The sequence below is a fragment of the Linepithema humile genome, chromosome 5 (genome assembly GCF_040581485.1).
Source record: "Linepithema humile isolate Giens D197 chromosome 5, Lhum_UNIL_v1.0, whole genome shotgun sequence".
NCBI classification, from domain to species: Eukaryota; Metazoa; Arthropoda; class Insecta; order Hymenoptera; family Formicidae; genus Linepithema; species Linepithema humile.
Genome location: NC_090132.1, coordinates 17,976,135 through 17,997,515, shown reverse-complemented (window position 1 = coordinate 17,997,515; position 21,381 = coordinate 17,976,135). Strand labels below are relative to the sequence as shown.

The window sequence follows — 21,381 nt, the reverse complement described above, 5'->3', positions numbered from 1 at the left end:
AAAAAAAAACTGCTCTCCAATTATTGAGAAATCCACGGTACAGCGATAAGAATACTTTACGAAGACATTCTGCATATATTAGATAATCCACCTGAGGCTGTTACTATTCTTTTTCACGCAGAGAAAAATGTAGGCGGATCGCTATAGAAAGGTCGTTTCGACTGCTTAACATCCCGGCCTCCACAATTCTTTTCGCCCATCTACTTTAAATCAAGCACTCTCGAGCTTCTTACGTCATTTTTCAAAACAGTACCTTTATTATTGCAATTTTTATGTGATAGAAATATTTCTGCTTTCCTCGATTCAATTTGAAATTCTGATCAGGAAATTCCCTCGTCGAATTGGCAATCACCAATATTCTTTATTGATCGTTCCGTTTTTGTCATACAAATTTCAATATAACGACACCTCTGAAAATCTTTAATTCTGCGAAAAGACTACAGTAAACATTTTTTTTTTTTTTTCATTTCGATATTGATTGTTCCCAAAATATTATATCTATCCACGAATGGCGGATTATCTGATGGAACGACGGATGCAGACTTCAAATTCAGATTTAGAATTAATTTCGCTCTTACTTTAAAGATAGCTATGGACAGATGAAAAACGGAATAATATTTTATTTCAAGCAATGTAAAAAAACGATCGCAACAATGATATGAATAGTCTGCAAAAATAGAAGACTCGGGATTTAACAAACAAAGATGAACATACGAAAACTAAGTTGAACATAATCAGGTTGAAATGATAACATGATGATAAAATCATATCTATTCAAGTGATTAAAAGCTTTCAATTGCTAATACTAATTATAGGTATGCTTATTTAATATAGAATACTTTTTTGAAACAAAGTCATGTGCGTTCTGTATAAATGGACGGAATCGTCAACTGAGATAATGCGAAAATATCAAGGCTCATTAGCATCCACGTATATTTAAAAATTATAATGAATTATTCATCTTTATTAGAAGTGTCATTAGCATGTTCTGTCATAGAGTTAATAAGTCATATGCGTCATCTATTTTTATTTTCATTTTAAAACCGGCTGAACCAAAATGTCATCCGCGCAAACGTATCATCCGGCGTACTCACAAAATATGTTAGTCGTAGAATACGTCGGTGTCACTCGCCGGTACGATTTGCATATCTACCTCTACATTCATTTACATGCCGGATGCACGAAAAGGCTGTTCTCCGCTCCTGTAATATCATAATATTAACGCTTCGTGTACATTAATGCTACGATGTATTCGGAAGCGTACATAACACCTTATCGCAGAATCGCTTGGAAATGCACTGTAAAGTATTTCTACGTAATGCTTGAATCTTTCACGTTAATCTCTAAGAGACTGCCATCGGGTTGTAAAACAACGAGCAATTGCGAAGGCGGTATTATTAAGGTGGTGAATAATTTATATTAGGAACGCTCGAGAGATCAGCAGGGCATCGCTAATAGCTTGCGATTCCTAAGGGAACTAACGATTAATCTAACTAATTAACTCGATACATGTCGATAATTAATCACATGCCATGATTTAGCCATTATTAGATATTCCGATCTCCTTATGCCGATAAACAAAAACAATGACGACATTATTTTACACAAAAACTATTGGACATTAATTTTCCGGTTCAACTGATTCCAAGCGATGTAAATTGAATCGCATGCTCCGCAAGTAGAGTAAATCAAACATTGAAATCTCGTCGAGACATATACTATAAATTTTAATTGCATTCATATTTTGCTTAAAGCAATTACATTTCGCGAATATGATGTTTACATCAAATGGTTCATTCAATCTGTTTTTTTCGCAGTCAAAATTCTGACCGTCCCACAAAGCTTCATCTCGGTAATTACGTACATTTAAACAGAGACTGAAAATTCGTCGTACAAACTTTAAATCCTATTTAAAAAAAATTCACGATAGCTTTCGATTGGGTCAGTGCAGCGCGTTCGTGAAACACAACTATATGCAGCCTAACTCCGTGCACTGCGAAAAGCAGCGAGAGGCGCGCGATGCAGAGATGAGGGCTTCTGGATAAGCGAGAGAGACCGGAGTTTCTAGCGGAACTTTTCGTCCCAAAATCCCTCGGGTGTGTCTCGAGTGCCATCCCTGATCCTGGCCCCAGCCAAGCGAAACTACAGCAGAGAGATCTCTTTGGTTTTTCGATAGACATGCGCCATCGGGATGCACCGATGCATTCGTCGGAATATTGCGCAACGCCATCCGGGATTATCCGAAATGCCTTTCGAGTTCCAGACGTAATTCTCGCGCGATTAATGGTGAAGAATCAGTCAGAATTTTCCGTACGCTGCTCTCGGCTTTGATATACGTTTCATAAATATCTGATAAATATTTTATTGAAGTTCTATAAAAAAAAAAAAAGACAAATTGCATTATTCAATTTATATTCGATTGAATATAAATTTGGCATTTCTTCTCTTATAAATGTAAATGCGCTAAAATTGATTTTTAAAGCAATTAAGAGCAACATGAAATAAAGATCGTAACAACTATTGACGAACATATTTAAACACAATCCATAAAGTTTTAATTTATTACGGGCACACCGTTCCTATAAAAATTTCAATTTTAAAAAATTGCTAGGAGTAAAATTTCAAAATTATAACAAGACATTGCAGAAAACACAATTGTACATAAACAAAAAATAGCGCGAAATATACTTTACGATATCCGTATTATCTGTGTTTGCACAATATCGAGTTTCTTTGCAAATAATGTTTACACATTTATTTCTAGGAGCATTATCTACTATTATATACATCGCTCCTATTGTTAGCATTGAAGTCAATAATGTAGTCGGACAGTTCTTCGAACCAGCCCGCGCCGTGCGCGCCGCGGACAATCTCAAATTGGCCCCGGAAAAAGAACGTAAAAGACGTTCTCCCGGACGTTTCCATAAGATTTTATTTACGTTGCGGTCTGATTTATCGCCGATCTGGCTCACGCATTCATGTTCGCGCTCGCGCGTGGACCACTATATTTTCCGTACGAATCGTACGGAAGTGCATGCCGGGAAATATATCGGTCGTTCCAGTGCATACCGTAGATGCAGCGGGGACGGGTGGGGGAGGGGGTTGCCGCCTGCAGGCTTCTATCGTGGACACAGGGCGGTATAACAGATTACTCCCTATCACGTCCAATATGTCAAGCCGCGCGGACGACGAGGAGTCAAGCATTATATTGCAAAATAAAATGGCTCGCGTGTGGCGCGCGTCCCGGCGTATACATGGTACGTCGCGCCGCGCGTTTCCGAGCCCCCGGTCCGGCGTGAAATATCGCGGTACGCCGGTCAGAAACATGATGTACGTATTATTGGCACTTTCCGTCGAAGAATTATGTATTTTTCATATTACGCGCCGCAACTCGCCGTCGAATGCAAAATAAGGCTCGACGCGAATCGCGAGCGCGCCGGTTATAACCCGGGCGCCTGGAACAAGAGGCGTCTTGAAAATTCGACTAAATCGAAGAGCACACCGGTGAATTTTAATGCGACGAACGCGATATTGACGGATGTCGCGCGATGAGCAAAGAGATGGAATATCTTAAGCGATATGTTTTCCGTTACACGAGGATGATCGATGCAGGCGCGAGTGCACATTATTTTGCGGATCGTTGCTCAATGCGTCTGGATGAATAAATGCAAATATAGATTCAATATTAATACAGAGATTAAGATTGAACTATTAGGTTGGTGCAAAAGATTTGTCAGCTCGTGAACTAATATTGAAGACAGAATTGCGAGGTTTCAAATAAATTTTCATGAATTAAAATTGAATTCATACATTTTTTATCTACAAACAAGTTTTTATACGCTTGACTTAAAAAACTTTGAGCTCTTCGAATAAAAATCAATAACTTTATTTAAAATAAACCTTCACGAAGAAGCGATAAATCTTTTGCATCAACTTTACTGTGTAAACTTTGTAGACTATTTGTGCTATCCATGATTAGGACGTCTCGAAAATCGATACAATAAAATTTATGAATGATCAGAAATCATTCCGTTCGCTGTAAAACACAATTGTGTCACTTTATATCGATTGACATTTGTACTCACATAATTAATGTTGCGAAATGCAACGTTATATTTGTTCATAGTGCATACACGGGACCGCGATTGCTTTTACGATACGCTCTTTGTGATTTCGTATCGTTAACCACACGCTGCGCTTTTACATGTCGCCGTGTTATTAATCTATTTTTCTCGGCGCCGATGCTAGGCCATCAGCTTTAAGAGACGTGCCAGGGTCGGTGTAACGTTCGACGGGTTAGGAAATGAGGTCGAAGGAAATAAGGAGGTTATTGAGTTAACGGTGTATATCGTGCTGCGAAGAACTCTTCGCGAAGTGCTGTGATAGTCTCGGCACGTGGAATTCGCGACAGTTAAAGTTGTCGTCGACATGGCCCATCTTTACAAGGGCCTGTATCCGCACAGCACACTCGCACCTACTTAAACGAGGTCGTAAAATAATATTTTTCTTAAGAAAGATTCTATATTTTAAACCTGACAACACTGATATGAAGATATTTATAATGCAAAATAAATTTCGTTATTTATTTTATTGTTTTTAAAAAGAAACCTTGCATTTTTCTACCGAGCAATGAATCTCAATTTACAAGCGAGTAAATAAATCCTAGCAGCGAACGCGATAATAATAATAAAATTTAAACGAACAGAAACCAGGCGGCATTAATTTTCCATTTCGTGGTCGCAAGTCATTAACTAATGTTACTCAACGACGATAAAACCGCCCGAGGGATTTCGCCACCGCGAAATAGTGCTTTCGAACGATCGCGAATTCGCCAAATGCGGACAAGACGAATTCACCCATCGCGGATTAAGTCGAGTGTTACGCGCAATCGGCGATACACGGCAGTGTCTTTGTTCCCTAGCTGTTCGAGATCAAGATATATACGGTTGGCTTCTTCGTCTCTTGGCTTTCCGCATCCCCTAAGGTGTCTTTAGTCTTTTCTCTCGACGTGGCGTTCCTCCTCACGTGCATTCATTTATCAATCCGAAACCTTGTCGTCTCTTTCGTCCATATGTGTTTGTGTGTGTGCGTATACAACAGATCTAAAGACGGCATTTGTATGTGGGCCGGTTAAACCCAACCCCCATGCACGCCGAGGTTAGAACCATTTGCGTCTTGGGAAATCGGGTGAAGATACTCCACTGTTCCCTCGCCTGACCCTCTTACTAGGGGAGCAAATTACTCTAAAGTAGAGCGGCGTCTACGTTATTTTTGATGTCACGTTTCGATTGCATATGTCGTATATAATACGACATAGTTAAAGTTGGATATACGAGGGTTGAAAGTTTAATTATAATTGCCAGAGAACACTGTACTTGTAAATATATCTGATTATGTTCCATTTACGTGGTACACTTTGCGATATCAAGCAATGAGGTAGAAAAAGTATAATAAAATATCGCAAGAGTTATAAACTACAATGATAAATTGTTAGTTTATTTGGTCCACTTTTTTAATATTGTTGAATAATATTATTGAATTTTTCTTTGTCATACATTTTTTTTTATCTGACATTTCGTGCAATTTCAATGCATAAAGTATGATGGCAGCAATGTGGCGGGATTTTGCCCGAAGTTACGCCAACTTCACTATCGCGGAGGAAAAAAATATCGCAGCGGGAACACATATATCCTCAAGTCAGTGCGAGTTCATTACACGTGTGAGGTGCCTTAGCGACGGGAGATTAGTTTTCCGACATTTCAGGTGCATTAGCGCAAACGACGCAATATATTCCGCGCGACACGATGATCGCCGGTGGGCCACGGTTGTACCTTAACAAATTCCATTCGCGATAATTTGTGACAAGGAAGACTAATATCTTGCGCTCACGCGTTAGCCACATATTCATTTATCACGCGCAGCACGACTATATGAGTGACTAACTGTAGCATTTATACAACATAAACGGTCCCAATTGTGATTAAAAAGAACAAATATTCCCACCTGTTTAATAACCAGATGTTCTTGAACAAACTTGATCTTTCCGCACTCTGAATAACAACTGCACACAGTATATTAGCAAATTGTAATATTCCGAATTTTATATTTTCCCTTTTTTATATATATTTTTGACGTGTATATGTTTGTTCTTTTGCAAAAAATAAATTGCAAAAAATAGTAATAAAATCCAATATTTTTAATTTATATCGTGAGTACAATATATTTCTGTGCCAAAAAATACGGGTATATATTGTAAGGTTTTATTACGGATATATAAACATGAATTTAATAATTTTGCTATTCGCTAAACCTCATAGGTTTCCGGAAAATATCGCAGTCATATTTATCGCAGTTCCTGTAAAAAAAACAGAATCTTACGTCGCGACAGCACGTGGTAGGCCGATAAAAATATTTTCCTTTCCCTCGACTGCATCTCTCGTGTACCCAGTCGCGTCAAAAATCGGCAGACGATGTCGCTGTCGTACTCATGTGGCGAATCGAGGCGAGCCAGAAGCCGGAAAATTTCACGGCGACGTTTTTTCGCGTTCTTGATCGCCACTTTGATATCAGAAAAAAAAAAAAAAGAAAAGATCCCGCGGCGGAAAAGCATTTTTCCGCCTTGTTGAAGACAAACTGGGAGGCGGAATGTAGATAGATGGAGAGAAAAATATAGACGGGTAAGGAAACACAACGAGGAAAAGGGTAAATCATCGTCGCATGCATGTTTCGACGCCCGCTTCACGCTGTGATTATTCGCGAAGTGCACTTAGCTCGGGACGAACGAGCGGATGCGAAACGAGCAGCCGTGCACTTTTATATCACTCGACTGTCTTCTACGACTAAATGTCGGGATACCATTTTCGTGCATAAAGCACACCAGTATAATACACACGTATATAAACTAGAAAATATTTATTTTATTCCGGTTATTATTTAATCATATATTTGAGAAGATTTCTCCCATAAATTCCGGGATTTTTGCATTAATTTAACAAGTGAGTTTTATTCTAACAAGAATCAAAGTGTACAAATTATAAATGATTCCATTTATTATAACAGGAAGATTCATTATAGAGTTTATTAGTATCTCAAAAAACGAAATTAGAAATTTGCGATACGTTCTAATGGTAGTTTTACTTATTGCACATTTTGTGACGTTACAAATATTTTACACTTTATATATAACAACTATTTCAGTAAATATTTGGAATTTATATCGAGATACAAGTCGATGTAATGAACGTAAAGATACGCTTCATCCTTGCTACGCATTACTCTGATACGTGCTTACAAACTTGCAGCGGCATGTAACAAAATTTGCTTCCACGTTTCTTCGAGCAGACGACTCGGCTCGTTTGCCGTTACGCTCTCGTTGCCGTACCGCGTAATTCTTGTTTGATGCGGAAACGTATCCTTCAGTGAAGGCCGTTTGAAATCGCTCGGTTGCATCGTGTATTGCATCCGCGCTGCGCAAATATGCAAGCGCATTATGACCGCTGATACCAGCGACGGTATCAATCCTCTCTCTAATTCCGTGTATCCTATGCCCCTATATACCCTCATGCTTCGCGAATGCCGCTCTAATTAGTTATGAAATTCCGCTCATAAACGATATAAGATAGGAGAAGTTATGCGGAACAAATAGTTTAAATACTTACTTTAAAATTTTATCGCTCTGCAACTGCAAATGTGATATTAATTTCTGTATAAATTTTGGTACGCTTATATCGATTATTAACTTGTCGACCTACCTTTTGTTCGTTTACAATAGATAATGACAGAGTACGGTCAGACCAAAGATTCTTTAGTCTTGAAACGGCATGAAAGCGTCAATTAAAAACTCACGTCGCATCTTTTAATTAATGATGATTAAACTTTATATTTTGTTTGTAGAATATATTATTTAATCTAAACAACGAGCTATAATAATTTTTAAAATAATTTTTTAACGATATGATAATTATTATGAATAAATAAGAGCTTTGTCGCGCATTACACGTTTGATATTATCGTAAATTATTAATTTATTATTATTATATAATTATTTATTACTCGGTCGAAAAACAGACATATTAATTGGTAATAGAGAAAAGCTGAACGCGTATTCTAGTTTGATTAATCGCAACCCCTCGATAGCGCGGTGATGCGAGCAATTGGATGCCCGGATCTTAATGCTTCGGTAAGAGCTTTATTACTGCGAATAGATTTATTATCGTAACAGGCATCGTAATCCTTAACGAGCCGCGTACGTAATGCGCTATTCGGCCGCTTCAGCAATCGCTCGCTGCGAACTAGACATCGTTGATGCAAGCTACACCGCTGCAACTGCAATCATCGGCAGCCGCCGAAACGATGACCGCGCGCGTTCGACGCGCGATGCGACGGCCGTGCGAGGGTAATGTAGTGTGATGCTTTACTACTCGCGAGAGTTATTGTAATCGACTTCGCACGTGCACACGCCCATATTTAACTGCAGCACACGTACGCGTGCGTCTTTTACGGGCGTCCGCGTGCATTAACGGCCATCACAAGTACCTTCCTATAAATATCTCGTCAAAATAGTTTCAATATAACGCGAATATAAAGATTTAAGAGTTTAAACAGTAAATGTCGTACAGAAAAGCGCTGGAAAATATTCAGCGAAGCAAAAATTTTTTTAATTTACATACTTGATACTTTACATAATATTTAAATATAATCTATGTTTTTGAAATATATAAATTTATAAAACCCTAAAAATATCTCCAAATAGATCTAATTTATATCAATTCATTTTTAACACATTATCGCGTATATCATATTAAAAATTGTATCTCATCATATTTATGATGATTCTTTTATATTCCGTTCTTTCATATTCTTTCAACAACTTTATTTTGCAAATTAAAGAAAATCTGACGTGTAAAGCCGCGAGCGCTTCCTTGTAACTTCTCGTTAATACGCTCATCAATTAACATTGCATCCGAGCGACCTGAAAACTTGCCGGGGCAACGCGGCGTATCGCGGAAAAGCCGTTGCTGCGTTACTTGCAAGAGTCACGTAACGGCCGAGAGCTTCTCGTTCTATCATAAACAGGACCGCCTCGAGAACTTTCTGCGTCCGGGGACCGTCTTCGTAAGTAAGTACATTAGCATAGCATTCGCTACATTGCAATTTACTGCATTAAGCACACACTGAGAGGGAGGGGACAGAGCGCGTGGATGCGCGGACGACTATGATGCGACGGTAAAATGGTCGAACCGAGAGGCATTTCTGCCGGAGAATCAGAGGCGCAAATCTTCGTTTCCAAATCAACGATCTTGTGTATTTAAATGGTATCCGAAATTTGCACTTTATTCAATTGGCAAATTCTAGTATAACAAACATAATGGCAAAGATTTCTTTTACTAAAAATATATATGCGCTATTGTTATTCTAAAATTTATATTACCTTTAAAATATAGCATACTTTAGTTTTTAATTGCAATAATATGCAATTAAAAGCAAATTAAATATACTAAAAGTGACATATTATATATAATAAATTTCAAAATTTTATAGTACATAATGTTATAACGCAAAAACGAAAAAATAATAAATGAGATAATTTGATAAAAAGATTTTATTTTAAAGAGAAGTATTAAAGATATATTTTAAAAATAATAGACTCCATTTACTTTGGGGAATAATTAATTGCATAAATTGTTTGCCTTGATGCATAAAATTGCGCCACTTTTCAAGATTATTTATGTAATAACGGTAATCAAATAATAACACAATCAACTATGGATTTATATTATTAAGTGTGCCAATAATATCGGTATGATTGGTCAAAGCGCTGTTTGTTATACGCAATTAGGATATTATTTATAATGCCATTATCGCCGTTAGCAGCAAACTCAATAATATGGAACTTGAATTTGCACGCTTTTAAATCAATCAATCGGTCGTGTCATGTAAAATACAGTTTTTAAATATCACATTGAAGAGGCGCCTGCGCTATTTTTTACGCAAACTTCTTGATTACTTTTTAATACAGGGTACAGTGAGAGACAAAAAAAAAAGAAAATATAAAAAAGTGTCAATAATTATATCGAACTGGCGCTATAAATGATCGAATGCTTGCATTGCATAAATGTAACTCGGTCAATCGGTATCCATCGTTTACCGGATAGACATTATAGTTATATGTTTGAGCCGCAAGATATATTAGCGGAGAAAAACCATCGCCTTTCCCGATCAGGAATGATTTTGCATTAACGGGATTGAAACGTTAATATTTCATGAAAGGCGGCCGCGACTCTGTAATTCTGCATAATTGAGAATCCAACATCGTACCGCGTAACTGCGTTGTAGATCAGCTCGCGCGTGATATACATATGTATTAATAATCGATCGGCGAAAAATCGGGTTCCACGCCTTGATCACTTGAAACATTATCGATCACCGAACTGTTTCGTATTTCGTTTTTTTGATACATCTATGAATATATTCGTTTCGGAACGACGCTTCGAACAGAGATTGAGAGAAGCTAGAAATCTTTCTATCAATTTACTTTCGCACACCTTTCGCGTAAGATTAAATAATTGCTTAAGGTATTGACGATCTTAAGGACAAGTAATTAAAGATAAAAAATTTTTTAAAAATTTAGGACCGTGAATAATATCATGTGATGTTGTGCAGAATTAAATATAGTATATTTTATATTTTAATCAAGGTATAGTTTCTTTTTCAAATATCTTTGATAAAGATATATCGTAATGAAGATATAGGTATCTCATTTTGCATTTTGTCTTTAAAAAAATTATCAGTAACGGCAATGTAATGCCTTTTTCTATCCAGAAATATTTCTGTGCCTGATATTATATACGACTATTCTTTAAAAAAAAAGTAATTACGTAGCTTTTATCATACCATAAATCGACCAGGTACAATGAATATTAAATTCCTTTTGCGAGCAAATATAAAAAACGGTGTATACGGCGCACACAATTTATAAAAGGTTTTATCACATATCTCATAATAGCAAACATATCGCACCAGTCATACATATTTTGTACTGATATATAACATTTTAGAATTTTCCGACTGTTCCGTTTTGAAAAATATATCAGTCGATATCAGCCAAAAAAAACAAAAAAAAACGATGCATGGCGCTGATACGGTTAATTCGTGGGTAGCGGTGGAACAGATGTTATTTTTACAACTCTCGCGGCAAAGAAACATGCATCTTCAAAATTTGACAAATTTTATGAGATCAATTTTTTTATCTCGGATTTGACATCATTGAAAATGTACGATGGAATATCTCGGAAAACGAAAATAAGATATGCAGAGCGCGGCGCAGTACGTGAAGTGAAGGTACGGAGACTAACGAAATATGAAGCATCCGATAAGAATAATACATAGATATTTATGTGTCTCGAAAATTTTAGAATTTAATTTAAATTTTTGGAATTGAAATCTTATCGATTAAAATGTTGGAGACGCTGTTTAAGCGATACAGCTATTTGTATAGTTCGATATCGATGTTATTTACGTACTGTGCAATTTTACGAATTTTCTCGTTTTTCCTTCTGCAAAATTTACTCTACGCGATATAAGTCCATGTCATTTCTGGCTTTATGAGCTTTCCAACCCAGCAGTCTTGTTGCAAACGTAATGCAAAAATCGGAGCCGCCGATATCGAAGGTGGGCATTTCTTTGACGAGATCGAGAGCGGTCGAGCGAAAGGAAAGAAAATGATCGGTCGGGTGAGAGGGGTAGCCGTATGGTTTTCTACTACATTTACCTTTCTTCGATCTCATCCTCCTTCGAACTCCCATTGATTTTATCCCGGGCTCCCGCGCGCTTTTCTCTCATATTGATGTATTCGCGGAACAGCCAGAACGTTTCACTGGGAAATTGCACGCAAGACACGACAGTCGAAATATCCAAAGAGGTCGGTTGTGACAGCGCAAAAGAGAAACAGAGAGAGAGAGAGAGAGAGAAAAAAGAGAGTAAAGAAGGAGGGAGGGAGGAGGAAAAAAAGGACGAGAGAAGATGATGAAGTCGTCGTTTATGCTTTATATCCTATGCATGAAAATTTCGGATCCCGAGAGTCGCTGTTATTGCGTCGGGCGAAGGAAGGAAGAAGATTCTCGGCTCTCTCGCGGCTGGTGTGCGAGCTTACATTCTTTATGGATACAGATAGCACCGGAACCCCGGAAACTGCGGTATACTCGCGGTGTGCGGCTTACATCGTGTTAAGCTCGCGCAGTGGAGGGCGGGAGATTTGAGGGCGCGGGAAAGCCGAAGGTAACGCTTCACACGCGCACCGGAGTATGCAAAGTGTAGATGCGAGGGGGGGAAAAAAGAATAGACCCGGGCGACGCGCGTGAGACGAAGATATATGTCTCGCAGACGGTTGCTCTCGGCGACACTCGGCGTATTGTGTGATTTGCGTACGAATCCGAACACGCTTGAAGTATTGTCGAATGGAATGCAAGCGCCTTTATCATCCGGTAGAAAAATGAGGCTCGATTACCTCGAGGATAATGTAAATTGACGTGATAAATCCAACGCTTCTCTTGAAGATACGAAAGATATATAGAAACCATTTTACGGGATCTAGTTATATAAAATGACGCTCTAAATAAGCGTATGAAATGATAAGATACTTTAGAGCATTATAAAGATTTTTTAGCAAAATTTTTTACAGAAATTTTTGTTCTAAATCCATTAAGGATTATTAATGCAAAACTAAAAAATTTCAAAGTGGCATCTCGCATATTTCAATGTATTTCGCACATTTCAGATTTTGTTGCTTTTTCCAACAGTGATTATTAGAATTTATCATTGCGGAAAACAAGAATAAAATTGGTGTTCTTAATATGTTTCATTGTGCAAATGTATTTAATATGTAATGGACAATCAAAATGAATGACGGATGGAAATCCGTGTATTTCCGACTCAAAGGGCAAATATTAACACATGTGACATTGTAATTTATTGCCTAGCGAGTGTGATGCAAAATTCCTATTGTTTTCACTGTCTAATAAACAAATTGTCAGAATTTCATAATAATTTTGGTGAAATTGGGTCGTGACATTAATCATAACGACTTGTAACACATTCATAATAAGTAACTTCGCTCATCGATGGCGAGCGAAATTGATCTGCGAAAATGCTCGCGAGAAAAAGAATCTAAGGAACCTTTCGGTCGATTTAGCTGCATTCTCGCTTCACCGCGGATAACGTTACCTACGTCATATTTCTCGATTCTATTGAACTCGTGCAAATAGGAATTCTTTTCGAACGACGCCTAAAACACTATTACATAATGTAATATTCAGTTCGACGGCCACCACGAGCATTTTTACACCCTACCAACGCTATCGTTTACGACACGTACATGATGCGTGCATATGCCCGCTTATTCACGATAACACCATTCGAAATGGGCGTTCTTTTGAAAGCGTTTGGGAGAACGCATTTGGCGCCACGCCGGATATTACGTGCCGACTCGAGCGTGTTATATCGCGGATTACGTTTTCGTATTTTCAGTCATCAATTCCCGAAACGACGTGTAATTCTGCCCGGTCGACGGCGAAGCGGGCTTTTAATTTCACAATACGCGGAATATCAAGATAAGCGCGAAAAAGATAGTTATCCCGTGAAACATTAATCCCAAGAACGAATACCGTAACCCGGTGTGGAACAAAGCGTGTACTAAATTAATTCTTACGTACGAAAAGAATAGATCTCGTGTAAAGGAAAAAAGCTACAATTTTCCAAAGAGATTTCGTAATTAAGAATAGTAGAGAAATTTGTGCGCGTGATACATCGCACGCAAACCAGACGAATATAGCTGGCATTACGAAAATTCGTCTGCGACGTCTATGACTTAATATCGTTGCCTGACGCGTTGCATGTTACGTCGTGCAGCGTTTCGAAGCGACGAGCGTGCTAGTACTACTCCTAATTACGTCTCGCGACATATGGCCCCTCACGTGCCGACACGAAAGGAACTCCGTACGTTGGACAAATGACAAAAATAAAAGCGTGGAAACTAGATGAGGAAGGCGAAAGAGAGAAAAAGAAAGACTTCCTTCCTTTTTTTTTTACTCTCTTATGTGTAATTGCACGCGAAGCGGCGCCGTAACACGTGGGACAAGAAGAAGAGTAATGGAGCGTTTGTGTCGCCGTTTTTACAGGCTTGACTCGTACACATAGTCCGAAAACAAAAAAGACAAGGGGGCGGACCGACGCGCATTGTAAAAGGTACGCCCGCATCGTGACGTCAACCTTAAGCTCCCTTACCGAATGCCGGCGAAATGACACGGGAAAAAATACTTTTGGTGCATAGACCGTGATATCGCGAGACTAAATTTCTGATTAAATCGTGATACCGGCAAGACAAAGATTCCACGGAACGGAAAAGTGGAATATCTGATTTATTTCGAGGATAGAAAAAGTGCATCGCGCGCGCGCGCTAATTATTTCACAAGCATCCGCAAAGTGGGAAAAGTAATTCAGTAATTCAGTAAAATTCTAATAAAATGAAAATAAAATTTTAATCTTAGTTTATCACTCAGATTAATTACTCACGTTTATAAAATTGAAATGTACACGGAAAAAAAAGTAGTGTCAAATCAAAGCTTATATAGTCAAATTAACGCGTTCATTGTTTCGTATATACGCAACAATTTATAATCTTCCGACAAGAATTTAATAATCTTAAATTTTAACAATACTATAGTTTTATATATATATATATATATATTTCCATTTTATAATGATCACTTGAAGAATACAATATTTTATTTTACTCTAAGAAAATTATAATCCTTTTATTTGAAAAATATGTTATTTTCTATCCAACATTTTTTCTTTTCCATTCAAGAAAACTATTCTTAAATAATAAGAATATTTTTTTCTTGGTTGAACTATATAAAATGACTTTATTCAAGCCAGTTTTCTTCGTTTAAAGCAATATAATCTCATTTCAAGATTTTCATGTTAAAAATAAAGATATTTTTAAAATAAGAATATCTTTTTTTTTCGTGTAGATTCTCGACAAATTATTCGTTATTGATCGCAAAATTTATTCTACACTTATCTACACTCGTTATATAACAGCAAATTGATTTATGTCAAATTATTATAATACAATTATTGTAATATTCGATTCAGACTTGTTCGTATCAAATTGATCGATCGCTATGATTCGATTTGGATTATGCGTTTATACGTGCACTATTTATATTATACATAAAATAATAATGTAGAATAGTGATAGAAACGAGAGTAGAGCGAGTCGTTAAATCGATTCAGTTTATTGCAATCTCGATGCAAGCCTTGATTGATCATAATTGTGCTACTTTTTCTTCTTTATACATTTGTCCACACATGTGTAGAGTGGAACTTAATATCTTAACGCATGAAATTGAACCAAACTTTAACAAACCTTAATTCGAAACGGTTACATCTAAATCTAAACGGTGTCTAAATATGTATGTATCAGAATTGTATTTAGCATCTCTAAACATACATACGTAAAAGATTATTATAAATATGTATAAGACTAGAATATAATAATATGGCGGATATAACAAATGAATCAATCAATAAAAATGTAATTATAGATTTTTCACTACAGTAATAATACGATACATTTGCCTCGAATTTGCTCCAATTTCATATTAAAACATTATTGATTCCATGTGCACGTAAACATGCGCTTGAAATATACCATATTATTTTTTATTAATTATAATTTCAACAGTTCTTACATTTCAAAATTCCACAAAAATAATATAGATATCCGGCTCTAAGTGAATAGAAGAAGATTGAATTATTTAAGCACTTTTCTATAGAAAAGAAGATTAGAGCACGTGAAAACGTGCTTTTTTATTCTTTATTAATCGTATCGATCTGAGTATCGATTTAAACGATCTGTATATATTGACATTATTTTTTGGCCTTCTTTATACGTCGCTTGAGCGGATTGTCGATAAGCCTATCTCGACGATGTCGTGCAACAGGTGTATTCTTCTTCGTTTGTTGCGAAAGATGATGCCGCAGAAACTTTAGCAGTAACGCTTTTTATATCAAAAGCTCAGACACGCTTAGAATTTGTGTTGTCGATCGGGTATTACGCAAAACACATGAAGAAATTAATTAAATATATTTAGAAATATAGCGTTCAATATTGCGCGAATGTGAAACGCACTCAAAATCCAAGCATACTTGAATGTCCGATGTGTTTTTGTACAAAAAAATGCTTAATAAATTAAATCTGCTTCTATCCATTTGAAATTGAATATCTAGATTATTTATGATGTGAAATTTTTGAAAGCCCTTCAAGTCACAATCAAAAATATTAAAACTACAATGCAGTGTTTTTTAAAATTAAATTATTTTGAGAAATAAAATAGCGCGTTTTCTCTGTTGTCTATTTTCATATCGCGGATATCTGTCTCTAGGCGATTCGATAACTCTATCGAGCAACAGGTATTGCATACTTTTTCCTCGCTTAACAGTTGTCGCTTAAATCATATTTGATAAATCGAATAAACGATTGATAATTCATATTGCAAATATGCATAGTGTTTGAGAAGAAAAAAACAGTGCCACAATGCTTTTCATCTGACAATCAGATTGCCGAAATTGAATGTTTGCACATATACTGATTAACTCTCGGCATAAAGAAAACATTCTATTGAATTATTTTGCATCATTGCGAAGTCATTGAAAATGGCATCATTACAATTGCCGCATGGTCGGTTTTAACCTCACGTATTAATGGAATTGAATGGAAAATGCCGGAAGTAATTCCAGCCAGGACTTGAGCGCGTTAGCAAATGCTTTAAATCGTGGTTAAATATTCCATTATCCGTCCATCAGCGATCATACTCATTCCGATCCGACGTTGAGATTCGATAACAAATGCATTCACGCGCACCGTAAATACAGACGTCGAAGTTTTACGCTTCATAACTTGTGCTCGTATGAAGTATTTGCGTGCACGCGTTGTTGATCGATATATATGCGCATAATTTAGCTGTCGAACGGCGCAACAGCTTTTATAGGCTGCGTAAAGTTCCACGATGAAAGGTTAAAAGCGCTTCGATTTTTAGGCACGATCGAAGCGAGTGATTCATGCATAACGAATATTCACGAAACTATATAGAATATCCAAAAAATCCTCTTAGATCTTCAAAAATTTTAAAATATCAAAATTTATGTATATATATTTATTTATGCGTCTGTTCTCTCTGCACAGTTATTGCAATTAAAACAATTTATATCAAAAAGAATTGTATCTATTGATTGCAAACGATTGGAAATTATTGTGATTTCGTTTTCAAAATGGGACTCGCTTAAATATTTCTCAATTATATGTATATATATTTATGACGTGGTGCTATTTTGTTTCGAAAAGTAAGACTTCGATGCTTGATTTAATAGACTTTAGGTTGACGCTAAGTCTTAACGATTAGCTACACGGAAGGACAGAGTTTACAAGCAAAGTTGCGTCCTTTGGGATAGCAAAGGATTTCGCTGGACTTTGGTCGTTTCACGGTATCAGCTCCGTTGATCGAAGACTGTTTAAACTCTCGACTCCACACCTCGTCCCACGACCAGCATTTTCGGCCGTGAGAACTTCGAGAGATGTTTAACACACACACATTCGCAAATCTATACTATTTTCTAATATCATGACAAGATCTAAATCATACGACAAGGATTAAAAAATATTCTTTCTACACTATTCTCGACTCTGAAATAAAGCAAGTTGAGTTAGTGTAGTTATATTTATCTTTCGTACGTATTATTCTCCGGTTTTTACATAGCGCGGCTACATATCTGTTTTTTAAATTGTAACATTTCTGTGTAATAAACACAAAAAATAATCACAGAACCGCAGATATTGTAAAAGAAGAATGCATAATTAATTTCGTACCAAGCTGCGTGATAAAACGGATTATTATCGTATAATATAACGGCTTGATTAATGTCGGACGTTATTAGTAGCGTCCTGTTGGCACACATTTGCAAAACGGTAATGGCAACGCGTTACGGATAATTAAATCTCACAAAAACACAGCCGCGAGATATTACTCCGTTCCACGATTTTGCGCATTGAGACAGAGTATTGCGCCGCTTCAACCTAACGATCTCTAGGAAGCCTCTAGAATTACGCAAGGATAAAGCGAGTGGCAATTAAGAAATTGGATGGCACAAGTAACGCGAAACGTCGCGGAAACGGTTAAAGCTTTGACGTTCAATGTTTCTCGCATCGAGTTAGCTACTTACTGCTTATCAAACGATACTATCAGCAACAGCTTCACATACAGCGAGAAATAGAAATTAAATTACACTCTCAGATTGTACATCTTTAAACGCAAACGCAAACGTGTATATACGTCTATTTCTTACTTACAGCACCACCGATGAGACGAGAGATATCAAACAACTCTCTGAAAATTGGAAACGTTCGCAAACTATCTTATCAAGAATTTTATTTTGTAAAAGATTTTTGAGAATTAATGGAATGCTATATACGTTACTTTCGTAGTTTATTATTATTATTTTAAAAACTATTTATTTCTTTCTTATAAATTACTTCAAATGTAACGATAAAAAATATTAGTTTGAAATGTTAACAAAAAATTTTAAGAAGCGTTTTCTGTCAATTAATTTCAAATAAAAATTAATAACATAATATTAAGCTCAAGAGACGATAAAATTTTTTATTTGCAGTAAATTTATTTTGATAAAAACAGAACTAAAATTTGTTTTACCGATAGATTATTAAAAGAATTAAAAAGTTAGAATAAATAATAATTTTTAACAAACAGTTGACATCGAATTTATCGACTGTAACTTAACGTGAGCACACTTTTTAGTGCAAATATTTTAAAAGCAAACTATTCGGCGCAAACAGCAAATATTCCGAAATTCCCCGGAATCGGAGAAAACAATGTGGAAGACTGTTATTAACGGCATAAACTGCTTGTCAAATGGCGTCATCGAGAGCGCTGCAGGCAGGAATTGGAATGAAATTGCATTTGCAAGGAACGCGAGAAAACATACGCTATGCATGCATTCGCAATGTCCTTAACAACGAGCTGTTTCTAAATGCGGAAGTAACGAAGTTACCAGATACAAAGCGCGTCGTTATTACGAAACTTTAAAGAACGCAAGCAAGAAGTAATTAAATTCCAGTTGCCACAAGTACAGGAACACATTGCTCATTCGTGTATATGATTATGGATCGTATATACAACAGTAAAAGTGCTCGGAAATTCCTATTTCAAATGAACAAAGATGAATTTTGAGATAAAAAGTAAAAAAATAATTTTATTTGTTACGCAAATGCAGTTTCAAAGAATACTCCAACATCCGCTTTTCCGTATATTAATGTCGATGATGTGCGTATGTATAAATTGTTTAAACAAAAGTCATTTATATAAAATAGTTTTATTACAAGCAGCCCGCCTTTAGGAGCTTTTATCTTTTCTTTCGTTTTGTTCTTGTGCAACTTATTTCGCACAGTAAAAGCTCACGACACGCGTTGTACATTTAGTCCCATTTTATTCAACCAGACTTGACGTTGCTAAATTGTCCAATCTGCAGGACGTTATTTAAAGACTTCCTGCACGAAACGGCTTAATTAAAGTCTTCCTTAAAGGATGTTTTGCGTGTACGTGGGGATCCTAAATTGAGGCATGGTCGATACCATGTAATCAATCCTTTCAGAACTTTCTGCTTGTATAATATAAGAACTCGTGCAATCTTGTTTTACTAGCTACATTAAAGCAGTTTATGATTAACCGATGTAGTTAATAATCAAACCTTTTTTTTATCGTGGTACACACAGAAAAATATCATTCTATTGCTAAGAAAAGTAATTACTCGGTTTACTTTTCTTTTTTTAAGTAACAATTATCTTTAATAAAGAATATTTTCTTGATAATAGTCTTAAAATATACTCATCACAAATTTTTGATAATCTCATTATCATATACTCAAAAGAAGTAATTATTTTTTGGTGAAGAATATTATAAAATTGTATCGAAGAAAAGTCAGATTTGGCTAATTTAATAAGCAAATAGAATTCTTTTTTAAATTTAATATTCTTGATTGAAGTATTAAACTTACTGGGATCAAAATATATTTTGAATAAATTTGATGCTTATGATGAACTTACGATAGATTTGCGGATATATGAACTTATAAAATACTTAAAACAAGTAATATTTACTTAAATACAGTATGTATTTTTCTGTGTGTAGAGTAATTTGTTGTCATAAATTAAACATATTATAATAAATCTTTTTTTTCTTTATGGATATTTACGATATAAAAACAATCACTGTATAGCATGTGTTACGAATTGTGCTATTTTTAAAGTTCAAAAATTTAATGCGTCGTTGATGAATTTAAAATAACATGTTTGCGAAATTATTTGCTACAGTTATAACAGCTTAACGAGTTAATAAACAAAATTACCGAGAACTAACTACCACCAAACACACCCAGCTTCCAATTATAGAAACTTTTTGAAACTCATTATCGTTTTAACGCGCTTTATTAACCTTCATATCCGACACGTGTTGTTTTTCTCAAATGCCAATGTTCTTAATTAAAACCTGAATAGCTACAATTCTGCTGAGCTGCATTAACTTAAAAACAATTTTAATAAAATCATCATTACACGAGGGATATAATGTACAGAAATTGCAGATAAATTCTTGCGGTGCTGATCGCTGAACAAGGCTGCTTAAGTAATTCATGTAATACACCATTTTGGGAAGTGGAAAGATACATTGAAAATGTATTATTACGCATCCCTTAATAGCTGGATATTTGAAACTTAAGGTTCCTTTCTGGCTGACGCATCCATGCGTACGTTGGGGCGCGCTTAGCTAAAAGCACGACTACTGGCAGGTGGCTACGCCCGATGGTATCTAGTACCTGAGGATAATGCGGGGGAAGCGTACTTAATATTAACAGGATGCTGTAGAGGCCGCGCGTGTTGTTCCTACGTAATTTCCTCCTAAACGTACTAAGGGATGCCCATGCATATTTCAGGATGGCAGATACAAGAGCATGAATGCGTATCCTTGTTTGAACGCGTTACACATAGAGTGTTCCAAATTGGTGTCGCACTTTCTATCAATACTTTTCCAATTTGAAGTTTAGTATTCCTTTTTTCCTAGTTTAATATTTCTTGAAATATATATGTATATTGCGACATTTTCCTCTTCACGATCTATTAGAAGAAATTTGTCGAACTTAATTTCAAAGTGTATACAAAAAGCATTCTTTTTATCTAATATCAAATAAACTATAATCGATTTAAATTTAGAAACTTTATTCAATTGATAGAAATATTTAAAATTCGAATACCGC

General features: G+C 36.1%; 2 protein-coding genes across 9 annotated transcripts in view; one reads left to right on the top strand and one right to left on the bottom strand.

The window, feature by feature from the left end:
* The window catches only part of LOC105669315 (lachesin-like), a 264,653-nt gene that overhangs the window by 14,029 nt on the left and 229,243 nt on the right, over window positions 1–21,381 (bottom strand). The window lies entirely within an intron of this gene.
* The window catches only part of LOC105669316 (alpha-(1,3)-fucosyltransferase C-like), a 99,595-nt gene that overhangs the window by 18,999 nt on the left and 59,215 nt on the right, over window positions 1–21,381 (top strand). The window lies entirely within an intron of this gene.